This window comes from Bacillus rossius, chromosome 10, assembly GCF_032445375.1.
Source record: "Bacillus rossius redtenbacheri isolate Brsri chromosome 10, Brsri_v3, whole genome shotgun sequence".
Classification (NCBI taxonomy): Eukaryota; Metazoa; Arthropoda; class Insecta; order Phasmatodea; family Bacillidae; genus Bacillus; species Bacillus rossius.
Genome location: NC_086337.1, coordinates 16,203,205 through 16,222,292, shown reverse-complemented (window position 1 = coordinate 16,222,292; position 19,088 = coordinate 16,203,205). Strand labels below are relative to the sequence as shown.

Below are 19,088 nucleotides of genomic sequence, written 5' to 3'. Positions count from 1 at the left end.
AAATTTATTTCCTTTATTTTTTTAGTTTGATTTGATACAATATGATTTCACTAAAAATCAAATTCTACCCCTTCCTATTTTCATTTCCACATTACGAAGTTTCACTTCTTCCACGCGGAGGGACTCCACGCAATATTTTTGCATGCAATTAAAAACTATTTTTTAATGATGCCAAAGAAGTATAACTTCACATGCGCGTACCTAAGTACACGCACACAATTTTTAAATTTAATTTCTTCTATATATATTTTTCCTCCCTACCTAGGGCACTCATAATTCTTTTAAATTTCACGTGTATGTTTTCAATGCCATTCGAGTTGTACAATTTTTTTTTGTCAAATTGGTCATTATTTATACTTTGTTTCATTTTGGAAACACACGTATTTTAGGTATTATGACAAATAAAAAAAATAGTTTAATATTATGTAGGTACATATTCTTAAACTTATAAATTTCTTCGAAATTTATTCATAGGTAGGTAGGGCCTACTAATATTTTCTATTTGTCAATATTGTTATTTTTTTTACATTACCTACTTATTTGCAAGGAGTTTGGTTTAGTGTTTATAATTTATCTGCTGAGCGTCAAGAGTCTTAGGGCTGCTGAGACCGAAGACCAGAAATATTTATCAATTATGTAATATATTGTTGAAAAATTTGAATTTTACTATTTCAGGAAAGTTGATTTTTTTTATTAATTAGAATAGTTACGTGTAATTGCCATCTTCCTTTATTTCATATTAAACATGATGTTTGGTTTAGTGTGAGATAATTTTATTTATGTATGTTTTAATTTCATTAATAATTTATATATATGTATTCTTACCTACCTACTTCTATTAAATTTCAGGCGGATGTTAGCATTGTCATTCCAGTTGTATAATTTTTTTGTCAAATTAGTTGTTATTTATACTTTTTGTTTCATTTTGGACTATGTTTTTTTTATACTTTATTCAAAGATTTGTGGTGTGTACAGGGAGTGATGTCTCTATTAATTTCTATACTCCTTTGGATAAGCGGAATATTGCCACCACAGTTTTACATATAAAAAAATCCTACAAATGTTTTAAACATTATGACAAATAAATATTGTTTCACAAACATCCTTAGTTTTTTTTTTTTGGTTTGTATAGTTTGAAGTTTAATATTATGTATGTACGTAAATTCTTAAACATAGAGTTATTTATTAATTTATTTATATATTATTAATAGGTAGATAATAAGCTTTCTATTTGTCAATATTGTTATTATGGTAGATAGGAGTACAGTAAATGCCTACATTCTTATATTCCTTTATATCTCTTTCGATTTGGAGTGTTTCCGAGCCATTCGGGGTCCTCAACGTCAAAACCCCCCCCCCCCCTCCCCCCCCCCCAGGTGCTTAAAGCGCCAATATTTCGAAAGTTTAAAAAATTTGAAAAATCTATCTCTTTCGATTTTAAGTGTTTTCGAGCCATTCAGGGTCCTCGAACCCCCCGCCCCCCTCTGGGAACAAAGCCCCAAAATTTAGACAATTTCAGGAATTTCAAATATCTATTCTTTCGAGATGGAGTGTTCCAAACCATTCGAGGTCCTGAACATCCACTTTCCGCAAAAGTGAAAGCCCCGAAATTTCGAAATATAAGAATATATATAAATTGGATGTTGGCATGTATGTCGTCGATAAACTCTTACACCGTTTGACCGATCGCCATGAAAGTTGGCACATCGAAGTGTTTTTATCATGGAGAAGGTTATTATGCTAACAATTTTTTTTGTAACTCGCCGCTAGATGGCGCTGTAGCGCATCAACTTCTAAACCTTTCAACCGATCGCCATGGGTAAACAGAAAACCATAGGTCACAGATACACAAACAGTAATTATGTGTAATTTATTAATGTCCACCACACTGGATATATCGCTATCCATTTTGCTGTAACTCGCGGACAATATATCACCCGGTGTTCAGCCCGGACAAAGCCGGGTACTGCAGCTAGTAGATGCATATATATGTACAGAAGAGGTAAAGGGATAGAGAGTTATAAAGAGAGTGGTTTATATATATATAGATTTATATATTAAAATAAATATAAATATATATGTATAGAGGAGACAGATATATAGAGAGATAAAAATAAAGGCTTAGAGATATTGAGAATAATGCAACTATATTTGTATAACATAGGCCGATATATAGAGATATAGAGAAATATGTATATGAAGTGAGATATAGAGGTACATACAGATATAGACATATCTTGAGATATAGAAAGATATTGATATATATTGAGATACAGAGATAGATTGAGAGGGATGGGGTGATGAAAAGAAAGAGATATAGAAATATTTAGAGATATATAGCTATATAGGGTTACAGAAAGTTAAAGAGAAATAGAGATGAACAGAGATGCTTTGTTTCGTGTACAAACTGCAAAAATACTACAAAATAATTAAAGAGAAATTACAACGCATGTCGGGCATTAGCTAGTTTATACATATTTTTCATGATTCTTCATTTTTAAAAGGTAAGTTTGGCGGTAACTTCTTACAATTCTTAAATAAGTTATCATATGCCTCAAATTGCCAGTTTTATAAATGTGAATATACCTATCTTATTTATAAGTAAAATAATTAATCATGAACATAAGAACAATGTTCTTTATGTCGCAGACCTTTGACGTTTGAATATTAACATCGAAGAAAAAGGCCTCCAATTCCACACTTTTTCCACCTAATTGAAATTTCTACTTCCAACGACAATTGCTACCGTCGTTAATTAATTTTAGATTCAAAAAGCACCTCGTTTTTGATTTATTTGGATATATGTCAATAATTGTTTATAACAGCAACACTAGAGTCCAATGTTCCCATAATTCTTCAGGTTAAACATACTGAGTGTTTGGTGTTGAAATATATATTATTATGTAGAGTTAACACCGTAAACTAAGCTGAAATATCACGTCTGTGGACATCACGAAATATAAATCGAAAACTATTCCTTTGCAGATTTTGCCTGGTTTGTAAGTGAAATTTTTTTTACTTACCAACAAAATTACATAAGTATAAAGTTCTCAGATTTGCGGCTTAGCTAATAAATATAATTAAATTCATTTAACTACATTAAATAATACTATATAAATTAAAACCTATTGTAATGAAGTTTAGTTTTTTATTTTTGTTCAGTGATATTAAAGTGGAGACTAAGCACACAATTTTTGACTAGGGATCAAAAAAATTCGCACTTTTATAGCCCGAAAGGCTAAAATTAAAAATAATAAAAATTTCCTTTAGCCTGCCTTTAACGCAGTTCGTGTGCAAGGCTCTAAGCCAATGGGAAACTTCCATACAAAGATATCAGGAGCACGAAAAGACCGTTTCAGCGAGCATCCACTCGACAGGAGACATTTTCGCTGCTATGAAGAGAAGCTTGCAGTCTATAGTAGACGTCAGTGCAGCCGTGAATTATTCCAGTCACGGCAAAGATGCTGAAGATAGGTGCCATTACCGTTACCATGTGGCCAGCACCCAAACACGGATCCGTAAATCCGTAAATTTCGCGGATTCATTTAGTCGCAAGCTAGAATGCAAACCTTCACACTCTTGCACTGTGTTAATGATTGGCACGCAGTTGTTTGGACACACCCGTCTACGACCGTGAGCTAATGATGCCCAGCTAGGAGAGAAGTAAGCGAATCAGGTAGTGCCAAATAACAAGGATAAAAATGTTCTCGCTAAGAAATCAATCAATGGGAAAGTAAACATGGGTCGAGCACACCTATAACTTTGAATTCTATCCTGAGGCCAGAATAATCCGCGAATTTTCCGGGTCTCTACCTATGAAGATGTGCTATTTCTAACATAAAATATAATATAGAAACACATTTTAATATGTATTTTAAGGGGCTATTCATTTCTTTCTAGGATTTAATTATCAAAATATATAATTCAGATAGTGATTGTTTTATTATTAATTGCAAATTAATATGTCTGTCTTTTGAATTAATTTATGTTTTCTTAGCTTTCGTGGCAGAATAAAAATAAACTTACTTTGAGTGAACAACCTAACTGACTTTATCATTTTGGTAGAAATTTCTTAAAATTATTTTTTTCTTCAAATAAATATATTGAATTAGAAAAAAAATTGCGACTCACTGGATTGAAGGTAACTATCAATGAACTGCAGCAAAGTCTCCTGCTCCAGTATTAAGGTTTTATTTACAAATGCGCGAGTTAGTATAAGCTTCCTAACTGAAACTTAAACTAATATTCTTTCATTTATTTAGACAAGAGGTTTTAGAAAAATTATTCCAACTTTCATTTGTAACATTTAAAAATATGTTTGTGGGATAACTTTCTTTAACAAATAATTAGTAATTTATTTTCGCGTACAAGCAATTACGAATTCAAAAATATGTTTCTTAATACATAAAATATTTATCTTCAATGTTCTAAAGTTAAATAATGTAAATCAGATGTTAACAGTGTTTTAACAATAAGTATATGTCAAGTTTTTGTATATTTAATCTTATTTTCAAAGCAATAAACAAAAAAAATTTGAAAAGTAGTAAAAAATTAAGAGGAAAAGTGTTGAATTTTAACATACAATATTGTATGTTAATTTTTAAACATTTTCATTCTTCCCACAACTGCGAAATATATATCAATAAATTCTTTTTCCGCTGTAATTTTTAAAGAGTTTTCACAAATATAGTAAATTACATCATCTAAACAAAAAATATTACTTATACACAATGTTTATAAATTGAAGACAAGATATTATTATTATTATTATTATTATTATTGGTTGTAAAAATTGCTATGTTGGTTATTGAGAATTAAAAAATAAATAAAAATTATTCATTGTAATGTTAAGATGTAAAACAATCATAGCCAAACATATATGAAGACTAATATAATAATACTTAAAACTCGATTATCTGTTACTAATTTGTAAATTTATTTATGCTCCGTAATAAATTGTGCGCCAAAATCTCCCAGAAAAAAATGTTTTATCGTATTAAAAAAATAAAATTGGCTATTAAACTCAAAGTTTCATTTTTGTGGATAGTTAATTTTTTTTTGGGGGGTTTATATAATTTTTTTTAAATTTCTCTTGGCAGGTAAGCTGTAAAAAGCACGGAGTGTATGCATAAAATATTTTTGAAGTGATATAGTATAGTGATAGTGTATAAAATGAAGCGTGTTTGACGTGAACACGTGGGGACGCCCTTGAGCCGGTGTCCACTGCGCTCAGCAGAGGGTCGGCCATGATTACTGTCAGTGATCTCCTGCGAGTCCACTTCCCCGCAAGCTTAGCTTCCGCTCCGAGGCGCCTGATGTAATTACCTGCGGGAGTTAAGTCGGGAATCCACTGAAAGCCCTCCTGTGCACCGGCGCGTGACTGCTTGGACTGTTCTGCACACACAAGCTCGTTGTTTTACAACGAGATACGTATCTTTTAATGATACTTTAACGAAGACACAAAGAATTCTTATTTTATTTTCAGGCGAGTATTTCGTTTTAAATTCCGCGAATGTGTTGTATTTTTTCTCATGATGTTCGGGTAAGGTAGTGAATAAAAACCACTTTTTTTGGGATTAAACCGTAACCTAAAACACGGGCCATATACCAGAACGAGTCCAAAACCGAAACCCAGTAAGGAAACCAATCGGAAAAAAAACTTTTTAATTATCTATGCCCTGCGCGAGGCTAGAAACTGGTTTCAAAGCATTCTAGCGGACGTTTCGCAACCATCGATACGATTTTAACGGAAAAAAATACTATAGATAGCAGCATCATCGCAAAACAATAGAACCACCTTTCCAATTTCATCAAGTTCTTTTTTAAGTGGCGATTATTTCTTGTTATGATCTTTAAACTGTTCAAAATGTTTTCCAGGATAGTTTCCCTATCCTGAAGTTTTATTTGGCACACCAACCCGCTTGGTACGTCTCCCGATGATCACAAAAGTGACTATATACGAGTTCATGGCGCCAGACGCGGATCCGCCAACTGCATGAAATAAACGAAAACGTGAGTTCTGCGCATGCGCGGAATTCGAGCAACAGATCGGCAACGGATAGACCCAAAAATCCGTTCCCTAAAAAATGGGACTAGCTGTGTCTTTTTGTGCACCAGGAAGAAATTTGGGGCACAGGTGTACCATATCAAACACCTAAACTCTTATTTGTGTGTCTTTGAATATCGGCTATCGTGTAGAGTCTCAAGCATCGATAAATGCAGTATGTCCATAAAAGAATGTCCAAGTTATAAATTTTAATAGTATCAATTGTAAGCTTTGTAAAGTTTTCGTTCAATTAAAGAGTAACACAACAGTTTTAGATAATCGCATGCGTGAGTACTGATTAGTTGTCTTCTCGCTTGCAGTGCCACCTACGCAACATGACGACTCCAGAGCGTAAAGCCTTTTTGTGTTCTGCAATTTGCTAGGAGTGAATCTGTAATTTCATCCCTCCCCATTGGAGTATCTTTTTCGAATCTCTTCGTCGTAATGGTAGTGACGTCAAAGCTCTTTTACGCTTGTCTCCATGGAGACCTGACATAACGCCAAGCGATTTTATTTTTCCTTTGTGCCTTTATAAAAGATCGGGTTTACGTTCCGCCGATTCCTAATGAGCATAGAATTGGTAGAGGCTATTGCTTCCATTACCTCGATCGTAAAGTGTGAGAATAATTGGACTTAAAGTTGGTTGGATGTGTGCCGTTTAACTTGGAAATTTGTAAGATAAATATACTTTAATTTATCTTCAATTTAATGTATGATTGTTTTAAGTACAGTAGAACCCCTCATATTCGACCTTCCCACAACCGACTCCTCCGGATATCCGACCTAGTCTCCGTGGTTGGCGAGCCTGTTCAGACTTGAAAAAGTGACGCATCTACATGTTTTCGTGTCGCAAACTGTCAGTTCAGCCGTGATTGTTGGTGTAGAATGTGCTCGTACTATAATCTTGTACTGTTCTATGTTTTTTTTAACTTAACGTAATGTATTGTGGGCAGAAAAAGTGGAGGGACAATTCCGCAAAATCAAGATTGACAAAACTGAAACAAAAATACACAACTGAATACTTAAAATATGGTATGCTTACATTGTATTCATTTTCTCATTTATAATTTAAAAATAGTAAATGATTGAAATGTAAACATCAACATTTTTACAAATAAAGTTGTATTACTGTACATACTTTATAGCTGGGAAATGCGTCTTTTTTTCCTCCTACGGATATCCGACCCTTTAGTCGTTCCGACCATCGCCCTATCCCGTCATGGTTGCATATGAGAGGTTCAACTGTAGTTTTAATAAACATGTTATAATTAGGGGCAGGCATTTTTCGCGAAACAATTTGCATGCCTATTAGACTGCAAAAAGATATATCCGCACCAGCTGTTTCATCTTTGTGATTGGCGGCCGTCTGCGAGAGAATTCGTTGCATTATTTGACCGAGCCACTCAGGAAGCGTTTGCATACGCACTGAATTAATGTGATTGGTGCTTTAATAATCGACATGTTACTGGCCCAGTCACGAAACACAGACGATGCTACAGAGTTTTAACTTCCAGCTAGTCTCGGAATATTTTTGCGAAATGTGCATGCCCCTAATTATAATATACCAATGAAACTTGGACATTGTTTTACGGATACCCTGTACAACACGCAGCGAAAACATACACGCAGAATGTTGCAGCGTAGCACGGAGAGTCATAAAACTAGAACGGGAGTTGTCGGCGGTAGTTTAATCTCGTGAAGGGGTTAGTTAGTTGGCCGTGAGTCGACCGCGCCAGAAGTGAGACGCACAGCCTCCCTCTTGTGGCTGTGGCTGTGCTCGTGTGGTATCTGCGGCATGTGGCGCGGGCTCAAGTTGCGGAATGTTTCTCGTCGGCGTCAGGACCGCTGCGGGTCTGGGGAGGGAAGTATTTCGGTTGAAGGAGGGGGAAGTTCGGCAGAAGCCTGGATGGAGCGAGGAGAACTGAACCTAGTTCACACTTTAACCCTGTACACGTTAAACTTTTGTAAGTGCTGCCAAAATTTCTGTGAAGCGACAGTGGTTGCTCTATACGGACCAAATTAGCAGGTGCCATATTATTTTTTTACGTGTTAACGTCTTATAAATCGATGATCGCCGGCTGTACGCACGAAAAATTGTCACGTTCCGCCTGAGCCGAGCGTGCAAGTACCGGCCAACCACCGTGCGAGAAAATCTTCTGTAATATCAAACAGGTTAAGGAGGGCTTTTTAACTAAATGTTTGTGATTATATTTACACAAATTATTTAAATTAAATTTTGCTAAAACTGTAAATAATATTTGAATATTAAAAAAGTATTCAAATTATCATTAATGTTTTCTTATTACGTTATCACGTAAAATTATCGCCCGCAAACCGACTTTACAGACAAACCCCCTTTTTTTTCTAAATAATATATCTTAAAATAGTATTCTCGGCAGCCGTTTGCGTTATGGCATCTCGTTCATCCTCTGTCATGACTCATAATTTATGAGCCTGAGTCATAACGATACACGTTCTGAGCCCTCTGTACCGTTAAAAGCACATAGAACGAACTTTTTCTCTCCAAAACTATGTAACGTACCTTCAATTTGAATATTGCTTGCGTATGAATGTTTAAAGTCAGTATTCATTTTAAAATTAGCCTTTCCGAAAAATGAAAATTGTTTGTTACTCATACGTGCCATAATTTTCAACCAATACTTCGGAATATTATCCCACGTCCATACGTATATCGAAGCAATTTATACATCCAGTTACGGTGAATTGATAATTTAACATTTTTTGTATAAATTAACTCCATTATTAACGTTTCTACAATTTTAGGTAACGTTCGTAGCGAAACTACAATTGATCACAAGCACTAAGTTTACATATTCAATGATTTCAAACATGAAAAATCATCTTAAATATTTAGCAAACTATTGATACGCGGTTTATAGAAATACCTGTAATGTATTTAGGTAAAATATAGGAAAATAACATTTCCAAAGTAACACCACTGTTATCAGGGTACAAAAATTATTGGAATTTTTTTACATAAAATAAACACGACTAGTCTTAAGTTTTAAAAATAATATAAGTCTATCAACATGCAAGAAAATAATTGTAAAATATTTATCAAGTCAGTTAAAAATTACAATATAAAATTTAATTGTTTATATGTTAAAATAAAAACTGGCGCATGCCACACATAGATTTTGAAAGCAACTAAAGGTTTTCACATATCACTTACTTTATTTAATGTCAAATAAATAAATCGATCAAGAATATTATTGTGTGAATGAAACAAAGCAAACAATCAAAATACACTTTACATCAATTGATAAGATTTATCATGACACTCTCTTTTAGGTATATTTTGAAGAAATACTACATATTTTAGCCATTAACATGGTGCAACTTCCGAAAAATTTTACATGGTTTTTCGTTTCATTTTCCATAGACCCCAAAGCCATCGTCAAAGCAAAATATATATATATATATATATATATATATGTACACACACAAAATATTTATTGACACGATAACTGCCGTAATTTTTCACAGATCACTTCCAAACTGATAGCCTACAGAATATTTATTAAAGGATATTCTCGGTCGTATTTGTTAATGGGCAATATCCGACCAAAGGGGTATAAATTGGGAAAAGGTATTTTGAAAAACAGAAAAATAGCTATAACTCCTATAATATTAAAAATATTACTTTCCATTCGAACGACATTTAACTCATTTGATACGAAGAACCATAATTGCAAGGGGTGGGAAAAACAAAGGTTGAAGGACAAAACACATCACAACTCCCTCCGTTGACACACCATCGAATCAGTTCAAATTGTTTGTAAATCTTATAATTTTTACCAAAACATTGGCTGAAACAATTTTGATAAAATTAACAATTGCTGCAAGGGGTTGAAAAAACACAGGGGTTGAATTTAAAAAAATATAATTTCCGTAACATTTGCACTATTAAATACGTTTTATTTGATTGTAAAACCATAAACAATTATCTACAAATTTGTCTTAAATAATTTTCATACGTCCAACCATTACTGCAAAGGTTTTCCGGAAAAAAAACCAAGAATTGGAGAAGAAAACAAAATTCACAACTCCTTTAGTAGGCACATCATCAAAATCTTTTGGATTGCTTGTGTATCTAATAATTTTAACTATAACATTTGTCTCAAACCATTTTTGATAGTGAAAACCATTATTGCAAGGGGTGTAAAAATCCTGGGGTTTGAATTAGAAAATTAATAAAAATTCTTTAATATGTTCCCTATCGAATTCATTATTATTTTTTTTTTTAAGTTTCTTATTATTGTCTAAAACGTTTTATAAAAGACATATTTATGTAACCAACCATTACTGCAAGGGGTGGAAATATCAATGTTTGAAAGTAAAAAAAATATATGTTTACTTTTTTAATAGATTAAATATTATAACCGTTGTAATTTGTTATATAAATACTCTTACTTATCTAAAATTTGGCTGAAGCCATTTTTAATGAAAATAATTATTACCATATAAAAAGGGGTTGATAATAAAATCAATTAAAAACTTCCTTAGTATCAAATTCTAACAAATTTATTCTAAACTATCTTAATATTATCTTATACCACGGTGCAAAACCAATTTTATACAATTTTAATAGTGCAAGGAATAAGAAATAGTGTCAGAAGGTAAAAAAAAACTTCGCATAATATTAAATTCGTTCTAATTTAATTGGTGAAAGAATTGATAAAAACATTCGCATTATTTTCGCTGCGTGGATAGTAAGAATATATTCAATCGATCATTTTGTAATATTAGAGAACATAGAGATTTTATGTACATTAAGTTCTAAAAAGGTTCTAGAAGTTTATAGGAGTTTCCAAAATATTTCCAGAATAAATAGGTACTTCGAAATCTACCTACTTATGTAGGCTGTGCCTAAAGGGATTTTTTTGATTACTACACCAGCTTGTTTTATATTATTTTTATCCATTTTACACGTATGTACGCCAACACCAAATATAATACGCTATAAAACATAGAGAGCGCATGACGCATTAACTGTAGCTAATCACTGGCAAGTTAAGTAGGCTTTAACGTATATTTGTATAATTATTTTGAAGATAAATTTATTACATTGGTTCCAAATTTTTATTTGGTTAGCTAAATAAAGAAAATATTACTTTTTGCCTTATTTTTGATAACAATTTTTGCATTGTAATTGGTTATATCACTTATTAATTTATTCGGTACGACTAAAACAAAGGTTTGTCTTACTTAATGCAATTTTTTCCTAAATATAAGACATAAAACAAAAGCCTTTAAGAATGTAGAACAAACCTTTCTGTTTGTCACCTGCAAAATGTTGTAGAATAACTATGAATGCCATTGTAGTTTTACGCAGTACCAAGAACAACTGCATAACAGTTCAACATTTTGCATGTATAGGTGGTGGGAGACCTTTTTCACGTAAGAGTCGTCTTTAATCGGTGTTAAATGAGAAATAAATGTCTAAGTTGGCGGAACTCTTAAACCCATTCTCTCATTAAACTCTCAAAGGATACAGTCATTTTTTATAAAATGTTTCCGGGCAACTTGAGATCTAACACAAAGTTGGTTTTGTGCGATACTAATAAATTGTAAAGATTTCAAAGATTTTCATTTACAATTGCATAATAGAATTTTTAAATAAGTTATAATTAGTTAAAAAAGAAATACATCACTTTCTAAGATTTGGTTGTCGTACAGGCTTTTCTTATGTAAATTAACTAATTTTACAGCAATTGTATTCATATATTTGTATTTTTTTGGTTTAAAGCACTTATTTCATGAGAGAAAAAAAGTTTGTCATTTATTTTAATTAAGCCTTCTATTTACTATTTCCGTACATTCAGGTCTTCGTAATGAAAAATATCTAGCCGACAAAACTAAACTATCTTATTCGGTCAAATCTTTAATATTGTACTATCGTTTTTATATTCTATTCATTCATGCACCGTGCGACCTTTCCCATCCTCTGACCTTTGCCTTAGTTTATGAAAAGACACTATTTTTTGATCTTAGAAAAATCAATAACTGTGTGAAATTAAAACCACACAAACACTTATAATGACTATCCATAGAATGAAAAAAATAAGAATTGTAATGTTGACAAGCTGGGTAGTTTCAATCTGACAACAGTGGTCGCCATTGGCTTACGGACTGCAGTCTGGGCGTGAGACAGACTACAGCGGACAGTTTGTATGCGTGAGGATGTCGTGTTCCTGTGATTGGCTGTAATTAACACACGTCGAGTCCTAGAATACAAAACAAATAGACCATAAATTACAGAATAGGCCCAGGGCATCGTTTCAACTAGGTTTCGCCGGTACTAACTGCTAAGTATACAGTGACCCTCAGATGATGAATGACCTCGGTAACTCCATTCCGCTCAACAGCAGGTTTCAGTAATGACATTAAATCAGCCGTGCGGAACGAGCGAGCGTGGATTTCACGGCCAATAGGGCCGGATACGGGAATTACCCTTGCACGCAAATTCGCGCCGAGTACCATGATGTACAGCGAGAGTCTACATTGGACCGGCAAATTTTGAACGCGAGTTCATCACATTAAAAAAATAAGTTGAAAATATTAATATTAAATAATGACTTGAGGTCTCAAGATCTTCCCTAATCGCTTGGGTGGAGTTTTAATTAAAGGAATTCCTACGACCACCGCAAAAAAAAAAAATTGCTGTCGTGAAATAAATACATTGAAATATTTACACGTAACACTTTTATCTTGCAAATATGTTTGGGCCAGTTTTAATGTAAATATTTTACAACAACGAATGTTTATGCAATAGTTAACTTAGTAAAAAAATGTCAAATTGTATATTCTGATATTAATAAATAAATGTTTGGTTGTGAATATTCTAGAACGATTGGTAAATGAACTTGGAATAAAAAACCATGTAGGTTTAATAAGTTACGTATTGATTTCTATAATTTTTTGTACACATATTAATACGTTCTTAATTATTTGCAAAATATCATTAGTTCAGCTCCAAATTCTTAGGCTTATTACCAACGTTGAGAAACACTTAAGAGTATACGTTTTGTCCGTCAAATTCAGACATATGCAGGAATATTTACTGTGTTCTTTAGTTACCAAAATATCGTATAATGACTGCCAAAATCCGAACGACTGAAATGAGAGAATAGTTCGTTATGGTGTTGTATAGTATCTTAAAATATTTAATGCATTATAACATATTACCTAACATACAAAGAGTAATGTATTACTTGTATCTATCAGTGAAAATACTATATATAACTAAGCTAAGAGTTTCGTGTTTTTATTTTCTACTGTAATATTTTATTCCACACACGAAATATTAATAATAATAACTGTATTTTTATTGCAAAATTATTTAAAGTATTAATTTTGGTCCAAAATTATGTTGCTTGTAATTTTACAATAATTAACTCAATCATAGTGTATACATATGCATGAGTTTAAAACCACACACAACACTTCATTCTCGCAGCTGTAAGGCGTAACGCTTCTCAGCTGTCAGTTTCTTTTACATTAATGGTTTATATGAAAAAATTCAATTTTACGTAGTTTTTAACAAAGATTTTTTTCTGAGTTTAATAAGACGTAACAAAATTCAAATGTACGGATCATTTAAATTTGGCATTATTTGTAATCACTTAATTTTTTTGTTGAAAAATAAACACTACGATTTGTATTATTATTCACAAGGAAATTTCAGATGATTTGTAAATGTTATATCTTTAATTTGCTTACATTCTTTTTAATATTATTGTGCGCTAATGATCCGTGGCTTCGCAATTAAGTATGTGATAAATTCCAAACGGCTTTACTACAGAAATAGACACATTAAAATACCATGTTTATAAAAGAGTTCATTGATTAAAAAAGCCTGAATTAAAAATTGGAAATTTAAAATACGTAAGCCTGATTACTTCTTAATATAAATAAATATGCCGAATTTTAAATTCCCCTACAAATTCATTTACAGTTACATATTACTTTGGATGAAATGTCACTTGCTTTTTTTTAATGAGGGAGCATAATGAAAAAAAGTTGTGAACAACGCTCCTTTCTAGTTTAATTCAGATTATAAAAATATTTTACTTTTATACTTCATTAAAATCACACTCCTCACTGTTTGCAGATGCGTTCATTATTTTAACATTTTTCTAACAGTCGCAACTGTATTTCTAATGAATATGAAAAATCTCATATTATGTAGCCTCTTAGTAACTACGCTTAGTTATAATGAGAAAAAAACTTTTATAATGTTCATCTTTTTCCTCTCTTCCCACAGGGATGCTCAAGTAGAAATGGCTTTTTTTTTTAATTAAATACAGCATTATTCGTTTTCACTTTTAATACCTTAGATGTGAAAATAAAATATTTAGTCCAACCTACTTTTATATTCAATTTAAATTTATATTGCCAAATATAAAACCTCGTGATAAGTAGATTCCATATTTAACTTATTTCTAATACAACTAGAGGTGAAATTTCTCAAAACTATGAATAAGAGAATGAAAGCTTGAGTTTGCAAATTTATCATTCCCCATATCCAAAATTCAGTTATATTGAAATAGTATAATTTTTTATCACTTTCCAATGCCTCAGGCCAGGTACACACGGATCGAACTCTTGCCCGTCCATGAAGCGGTATCATCCGTCAGTTGTGGTCCAGACATGGAACTAGACGGATGTAAGAAACTTGCGATGTTCTGTTTGCTTCAATATAAGAGAAAAAAATACTTTAGCAGTGTGTGGGTTCATCACATTTAAGAAAAAAATGCATCTACGTTGAAAATTTTACTCTCGTTTTCTTGAGTTAAAAGAATATGAAGTAAAATTTTTTAATAACTTTGGTATGTCATTTTACATGCCAATGTAACACGAATTCATGGATGAACTATTACCTAAGATGAAAATGCAGCTTCAACGACAGGAAACCAACTTGAGAAACTGCCTTGAACTAGACATATCAGTAGATCAACATCTAGCCTACGTCTTTAGAAGACGTATCCAGTAAGCACCACTCAGAGCTCCTGGCGGTGAACTATGCGTAGCTGAAGACGAGACTGCAGGGGCTGCCTGACTGTTCCCGTCCACACGCCGCAGTGCCCCGCCCCTCCCCCGCAGGGCTCAGAGGGGCTCGGAGAACATCTTTATTACAGTCTATGGCCAGCTACTTTCCCCTCCAATGTGTGCGCCCTTTTAGGGTGGAATGGGAACCAGGGATCACTCCCCCTTTTTAATCAAGAAGGTGTTAGAGCTTCGGCTGTGACCAGAGGCCCAGGAGACCCATCCGAGCATAGTCACCACCTTCACCCCCCCCCCCCCCACCGGGTCAGACATCTGGCTGTGTACTTAGCCCTTATACCTTATCAGCACTGCTGGCACCTATCTCGATCTCCCACATCACACTGGGGCCCCTCAAAACACCCAGTGAACCCGTAGTCCGGTGGAGGCCTATCCAACCTCTGCTAACTGTCCAGGCTAGTACCGGAGCTGTGTCGTCGCTCACCAAGTCGACTCCGCATCAGGCTAGGGAACCCTTGAAGCCTGCTCCAAGCGATCGGAGCCACCACCACCAAGTGCGAGTCCTACCCAATCAGAATCCATGGCCTTGGAAGAAACCTCAGCGGGACACCATTCAATCTTTCATGGATTCTTCCCGTACTACTACAAGCATGGCGTCTATAAGGCGTAAGACCGTTCGCCAACAAGCTAGCCTATTGCCACTCTTCAGAGTTACTCCACTGGATGTCCTCGTCTCCTCGGACTACCCTCCGACCTGCCGTACCTCGGTCCGACAGGTTTACAGCCGGTTAACACACGAATGTGACTAGACTCATCCAGCGGCGACCGCAGAAAGCCCTGGCTAGACATGACAGTCCAGTCGTGCGTGAGCTGGAGGGCCTCGGGTTACCTCGGTACCTCCCCCAACCACTGGACATGGGGAACGTATCACACCTAGTCGAGCAGTTTACAGCTCTTTTTAAAGTCCGGGTGCCCCGAACACAGCGGCGCCTTTCTCGGTCCGTCCATTACCATAGGCCGGATCCATTCACTATGGGGCCCTTTGGGACCAAGACACCAAGGCTCGGCAGTCGTATCACACAGAAATGTTTCAAAGACATCTGTTGTTACCCACAGATTCAGCCAATTCACCATTTCTGGTCCCATACCTGCAATTGAGGATGCACTGCGGCAGGGTTACGCCCTGCATTGTCCTCTTTAGTTAAGGCGATGCTATGACCAGAGGTTAAAACTACCCATCCCAACATAGTCACCACGATTCGCCCCCAGCAACCACGTGGAAGCAAAGTATTGCCACTTGGTGCGGAGAGGCTATGTATTCGCATCCTTACACCCATTCCGTGAACCTGTTGGATCATGTCTCGGATACTAGAGCCGGCAACAGCTCCGACACCTCAGGGGGCAATCACCTTCTCCGCGGAGTCAGACTCACTCCTGACGGTCTCGGAGGACACTAATACTATTCTTTATAGGCGTTTATTTGAACTTTTATCCTCTTGATAAAAACCCCGAAGGGTATGGAAGGAGGAATTTTCTTTTCCAAATTGTTCGTTCTGTTTAACATTATTAACCACTACTTTATCTTTAATTCTTTATTTTGGTTTAAGGGCATAATTCCATTATATATTATTTTATATTATTTACATAAATTACATGAATACGGTATGTATGATTAAATGCGATTATATATATATATATATATATATATATTTCAGCAACATATATTTGATCATATAGATTTCCGTTAATAAAATCCGTTTTAAGGCCAGTCCACATATAATCCATTTTAAACAACACACCTATACTTACTCCGGTGGTTTGATTGCCATGCATAGGAAGAACCACAAAGAAAACAATGCAGAATGTTATGATTATCTTTATATAGGATCTCTTCTTTTTTCTTTCTGCTGTATTAGGTACTTCCTTATATCATAAAAGGATTCGTATTCTTTAATAACAGGAACTTGTGACCAATTCGACTCTTCCTCTCAATAATACATCTACTTCACAAATACAATTACAATTTTTTGTCCCTTCTGCCATCAGATCTGCTTAGTAATCTTCCGATCTTGAGTACTTTGTACTCTTCAGATCTTCTGCAAATATCTCTGGATTATCTTCCGGTCTTGGGCACTGGTCCTCTCCCATTCTTCTTTAGATGTCTTGAAACTTGACTCCGCCGCCTTCTGGTTTTGGGGCAGTAGCTCTTCCGGACTTAGGAAGTTGTCTACATATTGGTTCTTGGTTCTTGGTTCCAGTATCTTGCTGTTATAAGTTCAAATTAAAAATTATCCTTAGAGGGTATCATGAAATATTATGTATTCAATAACATTTTATTATGAAAAACAGATATAGACTAATTTTTCTTCTCGTTTTAACGTCAAGTGTGCAAGATGTTATCAAGTTGTACCACTTACTATACTTTAAGTGGTAGGAAACGTAGACGAAGTTGTATATTTTTGTAAAATTCATAAAGATAATTTAATTGGGGTAAAATTGTAATTTAATGAAGACAGTTAATTTTCTTTTATCTTGAACGCCGAGTTTGCAAAATTTCATCAATAATTTTGAAAAATTTCATCAGTAGGCCTATTGTTTTATGGGTAGTAAGGGGAATAAGTAGTGGTTTTTCGCAATTTCTTATAAAAAGTGGGATGGGAAAATAATTTTTAAATCAGACATTGGCATTTATCTTACCCTTAATTATAACGCCAAGCATGTGAAATATCATAAATACATAGCAATATCCTGTTTTAAGGGATGGGAGAGGAGTACGGGGTGGTTTCTGGAAACTCATTTGTGCAGGAAGAGGGAGTGGCAATTTTGAAATCAAATAAAGCAATAAATTAAGTCTTGTTTTAACATTGTGTCTTATTTCATTTATATGCACCAACATTATGCTTTAAGGGATGAAAAAAGGGTATGGGGTGATTATTAAAAATCTCACGTACACAGTGTCCTTACATTATTTGTTCTAAATTTAATGTTGAACAATGAGTTTCTTTATATTTTGAAGGTCATGTGTGCAAATTTTCTTCAAGAAGTAACAAATTTCTGCCTTAAAGGTTGGGAAAGGGGTAAAGAGGTGAATTTTTTTATATTCCCTTTTCTCCAAAATCAGTTGAAAACAGTAATTTAACCTTTAATTTAAAAGCAAAGTGAGCTGCATTTCATTAAAAAATTTCCAAAATTCGGTGTTAGGTATTTGATAAGGTGGGAAGTGGGGGGGGGGGGGGGGTGTTATAGGTAGATTTCGAAGAAATACTACCTTTTATAGCCGTGAAAGTGGTGTATCTTCCGGAAAATGTTTAATTGGTTTTTCGTTTCATGGTCCCTAGACTCCAAAACCATCGTTAACTCAAAAGTGTGTATGTGTGTGTATCACATTTTTGTGGACACGATATGTGCCTTTATTTTTCTCAAATGACTTCTAAACCTATACATAAAATAAAGAAGAAAATCTCAGTCTACTTCGTTAATGGGAATTATCCGATCAGATGGGTAGAAATGGGAAAGGTTTTTTTTGTAAAACATAAAAATCACTATAACTTCCATTGTTAGAAAATTATCACATCTGTTTGAACGTATTATAACTCGTAAGTTTAATACCAAAATTTTTGTCTAAATACATTTTTATACAACAACCATAACTGTAAGTGGCAGAAAAATGCAAGTGTTAGAGGGCAAAAAACTCAAAAATCCGTTCTTACACACACCGTCGAATCCATACAAATGTTTGTAAATCGTTTAACTTTTATCTCAAACTTTTGACTGAAGAATTTTTGATAAGTCTAACCATTGCTGCAAGGGGTTGAAAAACACAGGAGTATAAAAAGAAATCATAATTGCTATACCATGTACAGTAACAAATCCGTTATTATTTATTAAAAAAGTTAAATTCTAAGTCAAAACAATTCATAAATTACTATGTTAGTGGTCTGATGACGAATGCAAGTCATTTGAAATAACCAGATATTTGGCTAAACAAATCATAACTCCCTTAGTAAGAAAAAGA

General features: G+C 34.1%; 1 protein-coding gene across 1 annotated transcript in view; it reads left to right on the top strand.

The window, feature by feature from the left end:
* Positions 1–19,088, top strand: part of LOC134535633 (uncharacterized) — a 527,534-nt gene that overhangs the window by 446,990 nt on the left and 61,456 nt on the right. The window lies entirely within an intron of this gene.